General features: G+C 44.3%; 2 pseudogenes; both read left to right on the top strand.

Moving 5' to 3' along the window:
• Positions 1-1,277: 1,277 nt before the first annotated feature.
• Positions 1,278-11,508, top strand: LOC123455326 (annotated as a pseudogene).
• On the top strand, positions 7,536-8,248 carry LOC123455348 (annotated as a pseudogene).
• Positions 11,509-11,752: the final 244 nt, after the last annotated feature.

Here is an 11,752-nt window from a genome sequence, read left to right as displayed (position 1 = left end):
AGTAGCCATCTTGGTATAAATACTTTGAGATTATACAAATGCTGTTTCTCTTCAAGCCTTCACCCACTGATTTGAACCTTCTTTGGCAGAACTTGCCTGCTACAATTAGGATTGTGGGACATATCTCATAGCTGCCCACACACCTGAAGCTAGAGGGTGCCTCAATGAACCCTCCCTTTGTGCCCCACCCCTAATCAGACCAATCATGAGATGTGAACTAAAAAGGTCCTGTTCTTTGGGCTGTGAGGATTCTCAGCCACAATTTTCTAGGCTGCATTCCAGGGTCCAACAAACATCATTGACGCATCGTGTTTAGAAGGGGGCAAGGGTAGCAAGCAGCTCACACCAACCTCTTGCTATTTGAGGTAGGAAAAGCCACCGTGTAGAACAGAAAACCATGGGACCCCAGTTAGCACAACCAGTGACTCAACTTACTGAGCCAGCTGCCTTGCTTTCCACTTGTAGTTAAAGTCACAAAGAAACAGTCTCCTCGGGAGCGCCCCTCCTAAGCCAAGCCCTAGACAACATCATCATTTTCAATAACTCTTCCCCTTCATCTCATTCTGCCTCATGCCTAATACACTGATTGCTATTTACTTTGGACCAACAGCTAATCTGTTAATGATTGATTTTAAATTTTTATAGTCATTTGTCTCTGGCAGGACCTGAGACTACAAAAGCCAGTTCTTTCCTACCTGATGAATTGGCTTTTTCTTTAGGAGGTGGAGGGAAGAAAGAAAGATTTAAGTCAAGTCTTCCTGGTTGCATTCTGCTGACACGTCATTGACATTTAAAGAGAAATCTCAGAGAAAAAGACAAGATAGTGACTCTTCCTGTGAAAATCATCTGCCTTTGAAATTGTCAGCAAATAAGTGGACATTTTGCTAATGGTGCCATGGGATAAAGACTGTCTTCAATATGAAGTAAATTGTAATTGTACTATAACTTTAAAGAGCCTAAAATTCTTAATTAACCAAATTGATGCTCATTGCCTGGCTAGGATAGAATATCTAAACTAAAGCTATTACAATCCTTTAAAACAATCTAAATTGCACACCATATGATGTATGTATATATTTGTAGGAAATATGCAGAAAAGTGAATTTTGCTTTCCATTAAAAAAAAAAAAGAAGGCTATTGAGTAGAGAGTGCTTATTTTAATCGGCATCACACAGCAGTGCTCTATGATTTAATCACTGCTTCTAAGTATGGAACCATGGACAACCACTGTGTTCTGGGAAGTGGAAAGAACACCGAGCACAATGCTACGTGCATTTATGAGCGCTGCTGCTTCCCCAAGTCAAGCTTGCCTCTGAGATGCCGCTCTAATTTTGTAAGTAAGAATGACCCCCAAGGCTAGCATTCCCATCAAATATTTATTAAAACGCACCCCAAGACCTCTCATCACGAAATGGAATTAAACGCATCCAAGTGTCTGTGAAAGATGAGAGTGATTTAACATGTGAACCAGCACTTGGGCTGAATGGAGGACACCGGGAAGGTGGGCTTTGGGTATCTGGGAAGGTGGCAGATCTTCCTGATGAGCCAGTGTCATAAATTCATGGATGAGACATTTTACAGAGCCTCTAAAAGGAAAGGCTAAACTATTTGAAGGCTAAAAGCCCAATCTTATTAATATTTCAGATCCTGCAAGACTCCAGGTCTCCATCAGACGTCAGCAGAGCGAGAGAAAAACTAGAGGCAGCAGGGGAAAAGAAACTGTGGCCTCCCCCCAATCACCCCCCCAAGTCTGCCAACCTTCTAAAGAGGCAGATATCCTATGACAGGGAGTGCCTGTCTCAGCAGACACTTGCAAAACAGGAGAGAGTTCTAACTATAGCCAGGTAGACAGTGATGAATTGACATGCTGAAAAATCGAACGCTTCAGTAATGGGCCTAAGGATCTGATATCAACAACATTTTTCAGTTTTGTCCAAATTCATTGAAAGGTGTACTTTAGCAAGTTCACTTCTCATTGGTAAGACCTTTCATCTTTGTGCTGCTTTTCTGATTGGATTCGGTGTCATTATCACTTTGTGTGGCTCTGTGTGCTGGAAGCAGACAGTTTGCTTCTGAGAGAAGGAAGGCTGGGATGAGTGTGATATAAATGGGTTTCCTCCACCATTAATTAAAAAACGATTAAGTATCTATCAGCATAGTTGTTTAGAAAGAATTATTAAAGCCATGCTATATGAAAATGCATCAGGTACTGTGTGCCAACAGCACAGGAAACCTGAAATATTGAAATATTGCCCTCTATTTTGCAGGAAGAAGAAGCTATGATAACTATAATTCTAATTATAGAACTCTAATTAATGTCAACATGGCTTCAGATAACTTCATTAAATCTTTAGAATATTTGTATTATCCTAAGACAATCTCTATCCATTAAAATAAAGAAATCCTTTAAAATAACTCTCTTAAATGCTGCAGATGGGCTTTTCTTTTTATGAGACAAGTAAGTCATAAAATTTGGTTTAAGGTTTCATCCATCTCTATAACAGTATTCCAAAAATTCTTTACTCAAAGACACTTCTCTCTCTCTCTCTCTCCCTCCCTCTCTCTCTCTCTCTCTCTCCCTCCTCTCTTTTTTTTTTCTCTCTCTCTTTCTTACTATAGATGTAACACGGCTGTCAACTAAGATCACTCCCCCCCTTAAGCGTAAATAGAAACTGGCTTGAGCTTTCATCCCACATCCTGTGGGAAGGCCAGTGTCTTCGCCTAGATGTCTGAGAATCTTGGAGAGCTTGTGTTCTCAGGGTCACTTGTCTCTCATCAGTGGTGAGACATTTGATCTCACGTGTCTCTCATCCCCCATGTGAATCTAGATGTTGAACACAACGCTTTTCTGCCCAGATCTCACTCAAATAAAGTAGTGGGGAGCAGGGGTCCCACTTTGCTAAGTCCCTCAGCGATTCCCTTCACTTTTGTCACCATCTTGCCTAATCCCTCACCCTAACTCTCTGCTCTCTCTTTCTCCTCTGCTCCCTCCATTCCCACATTCCTGTCAACTTCCTCCTCAGAAAAATTTGCTATCTCTCAGCCTAGCTCCAGACTGTCCTGGAAACGTCCTAAGAGCCTTATCTTCATGGCCAAATGCTTCCACTAAGGTGGCAGACAGCCTGCTCTCTGAAAGGAATTCCTGGGCAGCTCTTAAAATAACAGCAGGTTACCCATAGAGTGTAAGAACATCTGACTCATTCTTGCAAGGGCTCAGGAAAAGAACACAAAGGATAGCTAATTTGATGATAAGAACCATAGGAAAGTGTGGGAGGTCTACAGCCAGCTGGGTGCGAGCCTCTGCTTTCACACTCACCCTGGGAAGGACCAAAGAAAGGCCTGTCATACACGTTACCCTGCATCACCTTGCACCAAAATATCACTTTTGAAGTGGTCAACAGGCAATTCTACACACTTTTGCTCAGGTAGCTGGGTAGGGTACATTCTCCCCAACCACTTCAAAATGCATTTCCCTTATTATCACTTAATGTCTGCTAGAAAAATTAAGTTAAATAAGTACACAGTCGCATTTCATGCTGTCTCCTTTGCATACTTTCAACTCTAAGCAACAGAAAACCCTGCCTGATTCAACTTGCTAAGCCAATGAGGTCATCAATTATTTCAGGGATCTAGACGTTTCATTCCACCAGACCATTACTTTCATAGAACAAATGCTTCCCTTTACATGCATTTGTTCCATTTATTTTTGCTTAATCATTTCTTCCTTATTAATACTCCAAAGAATAGGTATATGCAACTATCTTTACTGCTTTTTCTTTCTCTTTTTGACAGAGGCCCAATCTGCTTAGATGTGTACTGTTCCCATCATGAATGAGGGTCAATTCCAACTGGTCCAACCTGGTTTAAATAAATGCAAGTGAGCGAAAGTCAGCTAGGGCCTGGGAAGGGGGCTTAGAGGTTAAAAGCACTTTCTTGCAAAGCCTTCAAGCCCAGGTTCAATTCCCAAAATGCCCATACAAACTGATATAAAAAGTGATGCAGGGCTGCAGGGATGGATCAGCGGTAAAGGCATTTGCCTGCACAGCCAAAGGACCCAGGTTTGATTCCCCAGGACCCACATTAGCCAGATGCACAAGGGGGCACATGTGTCTGGAATTTGTCTGCAGGGGCTAGAGGCCGTAGCACACCCATTTTCTCTTCTCTCTCTCTCTCTCTCTCTCTCTCTCTCTCTCTTTCTCTCTCTTTCTCTCTTCCTCTTTCTCTGCCAAATAAATAAATGAATAAAAAGTGATGCAAACGTCTGGTGTTCGTTGCAGAAGCATGAAGCCCTGATATGTACATTGGCACACACCCGCACATGCAATTAATTAGAATTTTTAAGGTCGGCTAGAGGATTTCTGGAGCAGGCTTCACCACTCCTAAAAAGACCTAAGACAAGGTCTTCTCTACTTCTCTATGTTGACAGGCTCTTTACATCCAAATGTGACACCTGGAGCTACAAGAGGTGATCGTAACCACGAGGGCACCAGGCCAGAGCAGAAATATGAGGAGCTGAGGTGGGTGAGATTATTGAGCCATCAGCTTAACCAAGTCAAGAAACCCTACTTCCAGACTTCTTGTATGAAATAATAGATGTCCCACCGGTCTGACAAGCAGGATCAAGATTTTCTGTCGCTTAGATCTGGAAGCGCAGAAAGGAGACAGCAGGCAATGTGTCCAGGTACTTGTCTTGTGCAGCAAATGTTAACTCACCATCCATTATCGCAGGTGCTGTGCTAGAATTTGGGAACAGAGTAATAAAGATAACAGGCAAATCTTTGCCTTTGTTGAGACCACGTGCTAGTGGAGCATTCACTCAGTGCATTACCTTGTGCATTTAGCACACCACAAAGTAGGAGAAAGAAAGAAGAGAACCAGCCCGGCGTGGTGGCGCACGCCTTTACTCCCAGCACTCGGGAGGCACAGGTAGAGGGATCACTGTGAGTTCGAGGCCGCCCTGAGACTACATAGTGAATTATTCTCGGTCAGCCTGTAGCTTGGGCAAGAGCAAGACATTACCTCAAAAACAAAGAAAAGAAAAGAAAGAGGGGGCTGGAGAGATGGCTCATCAGCTGATGCACTTGCCTACAAAGCCTAATGTCCTAAGTGTGCTTCCGCACTATCCATATACAGCCAGATGCACAGGGTAGCACGTGCATCTGGAGTCTGTTTACAGTGGCTGAAGGCCCTGGTGCACCTATTCTCTTTGTCTAGCTCTCCTCTATGTCTCAATGCTGGTTGAATGGGAAGAAAGTCACATTTACTGGATGTCAGAACACATCTCAAGAATCATCTCATTCAATCCCCATAGACCCGTGAAAGGGTCTGTATGATGAGGGTGCTGGGAGTGAGCAAGCTTAAGCAGAAGAACCAGGGTGAGAACCAGATTAGTCTCCATCTCTGGCACTCTTTTAGCCCTTGGGGTCCAGAAGGATAGGCACGGGTCAGCAGTAGCAGCAGATCCCAGTATGCCAGATGTGAATATATCAGCAACACCCATCTCCTACCTGATCTCAGGCCACTGTATGTCCTGTGACAATTGTAAACAGGACAAGGCAGTAAAATTCAGGACAATCCCAAACAGATGGACCCTAGCAAATGTGAGATAAACACTCCGAACTTTGACACATGGGAAACAGGGCAGGAGGCGCAGAATTTAGTGCTCCAAATGGCCTGTGATTTCCTGGCCTGCCATGCCTGGTCCAGCCTGCCCTGGAAGGGGTGTGGCCCTGAATTTCATAAAAGCAAACAGCTTCTAGACAGAGAGGGGCTGAGGAAAAGCCAAAGTGCTGCTTCGCGTCACAGTTACATGCTATGCAACAAGAACAAGGAATAGCAGTGATAAAGGACACTGTCCGACAACTTCAGCGTGGCGTCGTTTAGTGCCACAGTGATCGTTGAATCCATTTCATGCCAGACAATGGGCTAGACTCTTTATTCCATTATTACTCTCATTTCTACAAACTCCAGAGAATTTTTTGTTTTAGTCTGGCAAAAGGTCTCAGAATAAACACAGGACAGCATTAAGGTTTCAGCAGAGCCTCAAGGCCACGTGCCTGCATTCTGCACTCTGACCCAGGACAGTGCTTCTCCGTGCATCCAACATGTCTGTTTGGTCCAACGCAGGGCCCTCATACGCCCAGTACATAAGACTCATAACCCAACCTGCTCCAAGACCACCCCGTGACCACCTAGACAATACAGCAATAGCCAGTCTGAAGGTTTCCAACTCTCAGTTTTACCATCTGTCTCATTGTGGAGCAGCAGACAGTCCAGAGAGAGGCACTAGTGTAGACCAGGCAAAGCACCGACCGGGTGTACTTAACCTGCAGCCCCTTCACCCCAGACAGGCAATGAGTGCTCTGAGTCATGGCCAGTGTTTGTACACAGAAATACTTCTCCAAGAAAGTCCAGCCCTCAAAGGTCTAAATAAGCGGCTGCAAGTACAGCTTAGTGGTAGAGTGTTAGACGCGGGGCTTAATCCCCAGCATGGGACAGAGGGGCAAGGGCGTTGCTCATTAGAAGGGCACATGTACAGCCCTGGAGGAGGTCTTGCTGCATTCAAGCTTCCACCACAAAATGTCATCAACTGGATGGCTTAAAAAAATAGACATTTGGGGGGGGGGGCTGAAGAGATGGCTTAGTGGTTAAGCACTTGCCTGTGAAGCCTAAGGACCCCAGTTCGAGGCTCAATTCCCCAGGACCCATGTTAGCCAGATGCACAAGGGGCACATGCGTCTGGAGTTCATTTGCAGTGGCTGGAAGCCCTGGTGTACCCATTGTCTCTCTCTCTTCCTCTTTCTTTCTCTGTCTGTCACTCTCAAATAAATAAATAAAAACAAACAAAATTTTTAAAAAAAAATAGATTATTTGGGGCTGGAGAATTTGCTCAGGGCTTAAGGTACCTGCCTGCAAAGCCAAATGACCCAGGTTCAATTCCCCAGTACCCACATAAAGCTAAATGCACAAAGTGGTGCATGCATCTGGAGTTCATTTGCAGTGGCTAGAGGCCCTTCGATGCCCATATTCTCACTCTCTCTCAGTTAATTAATTAATCAAAGTAGATATTCGCTATCTCTTGATGCTAGCCACCCAGACCCAGGTCCTACAGGCAGTCCTGATAAAGGCTTGCTTTGTAGTCTGCAGACAGATGCTTTCTCCCAGTGTTCCTCCCACAGCAGTGAAAGAATGAGCTCTCCCCACCTCTTCTGATCAGAACACTACTTATGTCCAACGTGAGCCTTGTGCTTAGGACCTTACTTACCCATGGTTACATCTGTGAGGGTTCCATCTCCATGCAGTGACACTGGGGACTAAGGCTTCAACAGATAAATTTTGTCTCAAAAAATAAGGTGGAGAAGGAAAGTGGAATCTACACCTTCCTGGGCCGTGGTAGCAACTGCAGAAGCGCAGGAGACAATCTTCCTGGACCAGGCTGAGGCTGGGTGCTCGCGGGGGTCGGCCCGGTGGAGCCTGCAGAGTGGCGATGGCACTGCGCGTGGACCAGCGTGCTCTTGGAAGACTATTGCCCAGAAGAAAAGATGTTTGGTTTTTACAAGCCAAAGATGTACCGCAGTATAGAGGGCTGTTGCATTTGCAGAGCCAAGTCCTCCAGTTCTCGTTTCACTGACAGCAAGCGTTATGAAAAGGAGTTCCAGAGCTGTTTTGGGTTGCACGAGACTCGCTCAGGAGACGTCTGCAATGCCTGTGTGCTGCTTGTGAAAAGATGGAAGAAGTTGCCAGCAGGGTCAGAAAAAAACAAACTGGAATCATGTGTTAGATGCAAGGGCAGGACCCAGCCTAAAGACAACATTGAAACCAAAGAAAGTGAAAAGTTTATCTGGAAACAGGATCAAAAGTAACCCGATCAGTAGACTGCAGAAGGAATTGAAACGTCACAATTCTGATGCCCACAGTACCACCTCCAGTGCCTCGCCAGCCCAGTCTCCATGTTACAGTAACCAGTCAGAGGATGGCTCAGACACAGACATGGCTTCCAGCTCTAACAGAACACCAGTTTTTTCCTTTTTAGACCTTACATACTGGAAGAGACAGAAAATATGTTGTGGGATCATCTACAAGGGCCGATTTGGGGAAGTCCTCATCGACACTCGCCTGTTCGAGCCCCGCCGCAGCGATGAGAAAGCGGTGGCTGAGGAGCCGGAGGAGCAGGCCGGCGCCTCTGCCCCTCCCCGCTCAGGAGTGGAGGCTGAGGTCCTGCAGGAACCGAAAGCAACTTAAATTTTGAAAAAAGACCACAAAGCAACAAACTGACCCTTCTATTTTTCACTTGGATACCTGCTATTCTGCCAAAAGACATTTTCTAGAATAAATCTGAATGGGTTGTGCCCCTTCCCCAGTCCCACAAACTCTGAAGCCAGTGTCTAACTTACTGCAATGAAAAAGAAGTGTACGTGATATTTAAGATGCTGACTATTTCACAGGAAAGCCGAATGCTGCTGTAAAGTGCTCTTTAAGTCTTTTTAACAGTCCCCTTCTAGTGACTGGACTTTGGGGACTTCAGGGGACAAAGGTGGGATTTGTTGTATGATAACCGCATGTAGTTTAGTCCTTCTGTGTGGAGAGGCGGTGGTTGGGGATGGCTGGCTACACTTTTTCCTCATGTGGATCATTTGTCCTAACAGTAGCATGACCTGCCCCTAGAGGTAGTTAATAGTTTTAAAGTACTAAGGTCTTGCCAAGGTTCTGATTATTCAATCCTGTACTACTGATTATTAAGCGGGACAGAATGAGCTTTTCTGGTACAAAGAACTTGAAGGGGAATGTAATTTCTAAAGACACAGGTAGCTTAACTGCATGCATCCTGAGTCACTCCGCTTCATCTTCACAGTGATAAAAGACCTTGTGTGGACCAGAGCTCCTTCTGAGGAGGTGAGCCTGTGCGATGAACAAGATAGGCAGGTAGTACCAAAGCGTCACCACACGTAGAGAACATGCTCGGTTAGAAATGCTAAACTAGCAAAATGGACTGACTGCTTAATTCTGGTTGGCAGAGGAACGCAGGTGCGTGGTTCTCGGGACAGCTTCTTAGAGGGCTTGCAGTGTGTAAATAATTGACGATGGTGTTACAGAACTATCTGGGGACGTCATTGAAAGCCGCACAATTCAGTTTTAGCTCTGGATTACCTCAGTTGATCTTTGTGGAGGTTTTATCTATAGAGTAGTTGGTTGACTTATTAAGCTGTTTGACCTATTATGGTTTTGGGTTTTTTTTTTTCCTCATCTATTTAAGGTGGATTAGAAGAAAGAGGTGGTCACTTGCATTATGTTTGGCTTCTTTGAGTTGGGCTTTCTGAGCACTGAGATGCTGAATGTGGACGTCTTGCGTGTCTAAATCCTCACCTGACACTGCTCAGTCAAACCCAACCCAAAGTTCTCCGATCACCTCTTTTCTTAAAAGTTCAGGAAGTACAATAGCGCCTCTTCAGACTTCTCACGACGAGGGAGGAGCATGTGCCTGCGTTAAGAAACCACGACTCATGCTCACTTGGAAAACTGGATTTGTAAAGTTGAAATTGCGTAAGGAGTGAGCCACTTTCTATGGGCATCCCATTGTTTTCTAGTTCTTAGTCTAGACATTTATATTTCTTCTAAGAAACAGCCTACCTAGTTGAAGCCACCATGTGCACGTGTCAGTTGGCTTGTCCATAGCCCTGGAGGATGGAGCACAAGAATTCAATCATCATCCTCCTGCGTTATTTTGAAATGGGATTTTTTTTGTACATTTTGGCTGCAGTAATGGTGGTAGAATATGCTATAATGGATCATCTCTACTTCTGGATTTATTTATTTACTACTGGATCTCAACCAGCCTTCTCCCCTTCCACCTCCATGCCTGTAGGATGTACTATATGCAGTATGTATGCAGTCATGCACTTTGTATTAATAGATTAGAAATCTAAAGATCTGTTTATTTACTTTTATACTGTTGGATACTTATAATCAAAACTTTTACTAGGGTATTGAATAAATTTAGTCTTATTAGAAAATAAAAAATAAATAAATAAGGTGGAGAGCGACTAAGGAGCATGCTCAACATTAACCTCTGGCCCACGCACATGTGCACGAGAATCTGCCCACGTACAAACACACACATGCACTAGACAACAGAAAGACCAAAAATCATATCGCCCTAAGTTGTAGGTTGGTAGATTATTTTCTGTTTTATTTATTTATTTGTTTATTTACAAGCAGACAGAAAAGGGTTAAAAAAGAGAGATAATGGGAGTGCCAGGGCCCTGTTGCCGCTGCAAACAAACTCCAGATGCATGTGCCACTTTGTCAATCTAGTCTTATGTAGGTACTGGGGAGTTGAACCCAGGCTATCAGGCTTTGCAAGCAAACATCTTAAACTGCTGAGCCTTCTCTCCAGCCCACTAGATTATTTAAATTAGTATCTTACATTTATCTTGTTAAAAAATATGCTGAGCCAGGCGTGTTGGCGCATGCCTTTAATCCCAGCATTTGGGAGGCAGAGGTAAGATTGCTGTGAGGGAGCTGAAGAGATGGCTTAGCGGTTAAGCGCTTGCCTGTGAAGCCTAAGGACCCCGGTTCAAGGCTCGGTTCCCCAGGTCCCACGTTAGCCAGATGCTCAAGGGGGTGCACGCGTCTGGAGTTTGTTTGCAGAGGCTGGAAGCCCTGGCACGCCCATTCTCTCTCTCTTCCTCTATCTGTCTTTCTCTCTGTGTCTGTCGCTCTCAAATAAATAAATAAATAAAAATTTAAAAAGATTGCTGTGAGTTCAAGGCCACCCTGAGACTATATAGTGAATTCCAAGTCACCCTGGGCCAGAGTGAGACCCTACCTTGAAAAACAAAAAAAAAAAATTTAATATATATATACTGATTGTCCCCTTGACTTATTATAAGAAAGTTGTTATGAATTCATTGTCACTAAGTTGCAAATGACGGAAACCTTGTGTTGTGTCCTAAAGAAACATTTACCTCTAATGAGAGGCACAGATCGCTATAGACATTTATTGTCAGATGTCAGTTATGAGGCACACAATAGTACTTTAAAATCAGGTATCACATGAGGCTTTTGAAGTATGTCCCAAGCCTGGTCCCAGCTTTTCTCCTTCCAAATGAAAAAAATAGGTCGGGCCCAGTGGTGATCCGGAGAGGGGGTCAGCGTGGTGGTTCTGAGCTCCAGGCATCCCCGGTGCATCTTGCTGGGAAAGAGGGAAGGGTCGTTCGGAGCCCGGCCGCTTCCAGCTTCCTGGGGGCCACTTGGAGTTCGGTGAGACCTGGAAAGAATGTGCTCAAGGGAAACCTGGGAAGATGCTGTTGTTAGCCTGAAAAATGTCCGCTTTGTCTCTGTGGTTGGGAGTGGGTCCCTTGGGACGAATTTCCTCCACTAGACCAGCTCTTCTGGGCACTCCAGTGTTTAAAAGAGCAAGGCTACAATCCATTTAACGAAGCACTGAACCACCTAGAAGGGTACAAAGGAATCATCTCTAAGTGACCAAGAAGAGTCCTTGCTTTAAAAAAAAAAAAAAAAGATAAAAATAAGATCTTGTTCATGAAAGAAAATATCTACATTTCAGAACAGCTACATTTTATTCAAAAAGTTCCCTATGATTACCCATAATCACAATCTTTTAGTATAGCTAGCACACCTTAAATCCTTATGGAATATGTTACTGAATATACTTTAGATACAGAATAAGAGAAATAAGGTTTGCTTACTTTGCTTTCCACATTTTCCTGGTAGCTTCTGTGTGTGCTTAATC

Source organism: Jaculus jaculus, chromosome 16 (assembly GCF_020740685.1).
Source record: "Jaculus jaculus isolate mJacJac1 chromosome 16, mJacJac1.mat.Y.cur, whole genome shotgun sequence".
Classification (NCBI taxonomy): Eukaryota; Metazoa; Chordata; class Mammalia; order Rodentia; family Dipodidae; genus Jaculus; species Jaculus jaculus.
Note: the sequence above shows the minus strand (reverse complement) of the source record. Positions and strands in the feature narration are given on the sequence as shown.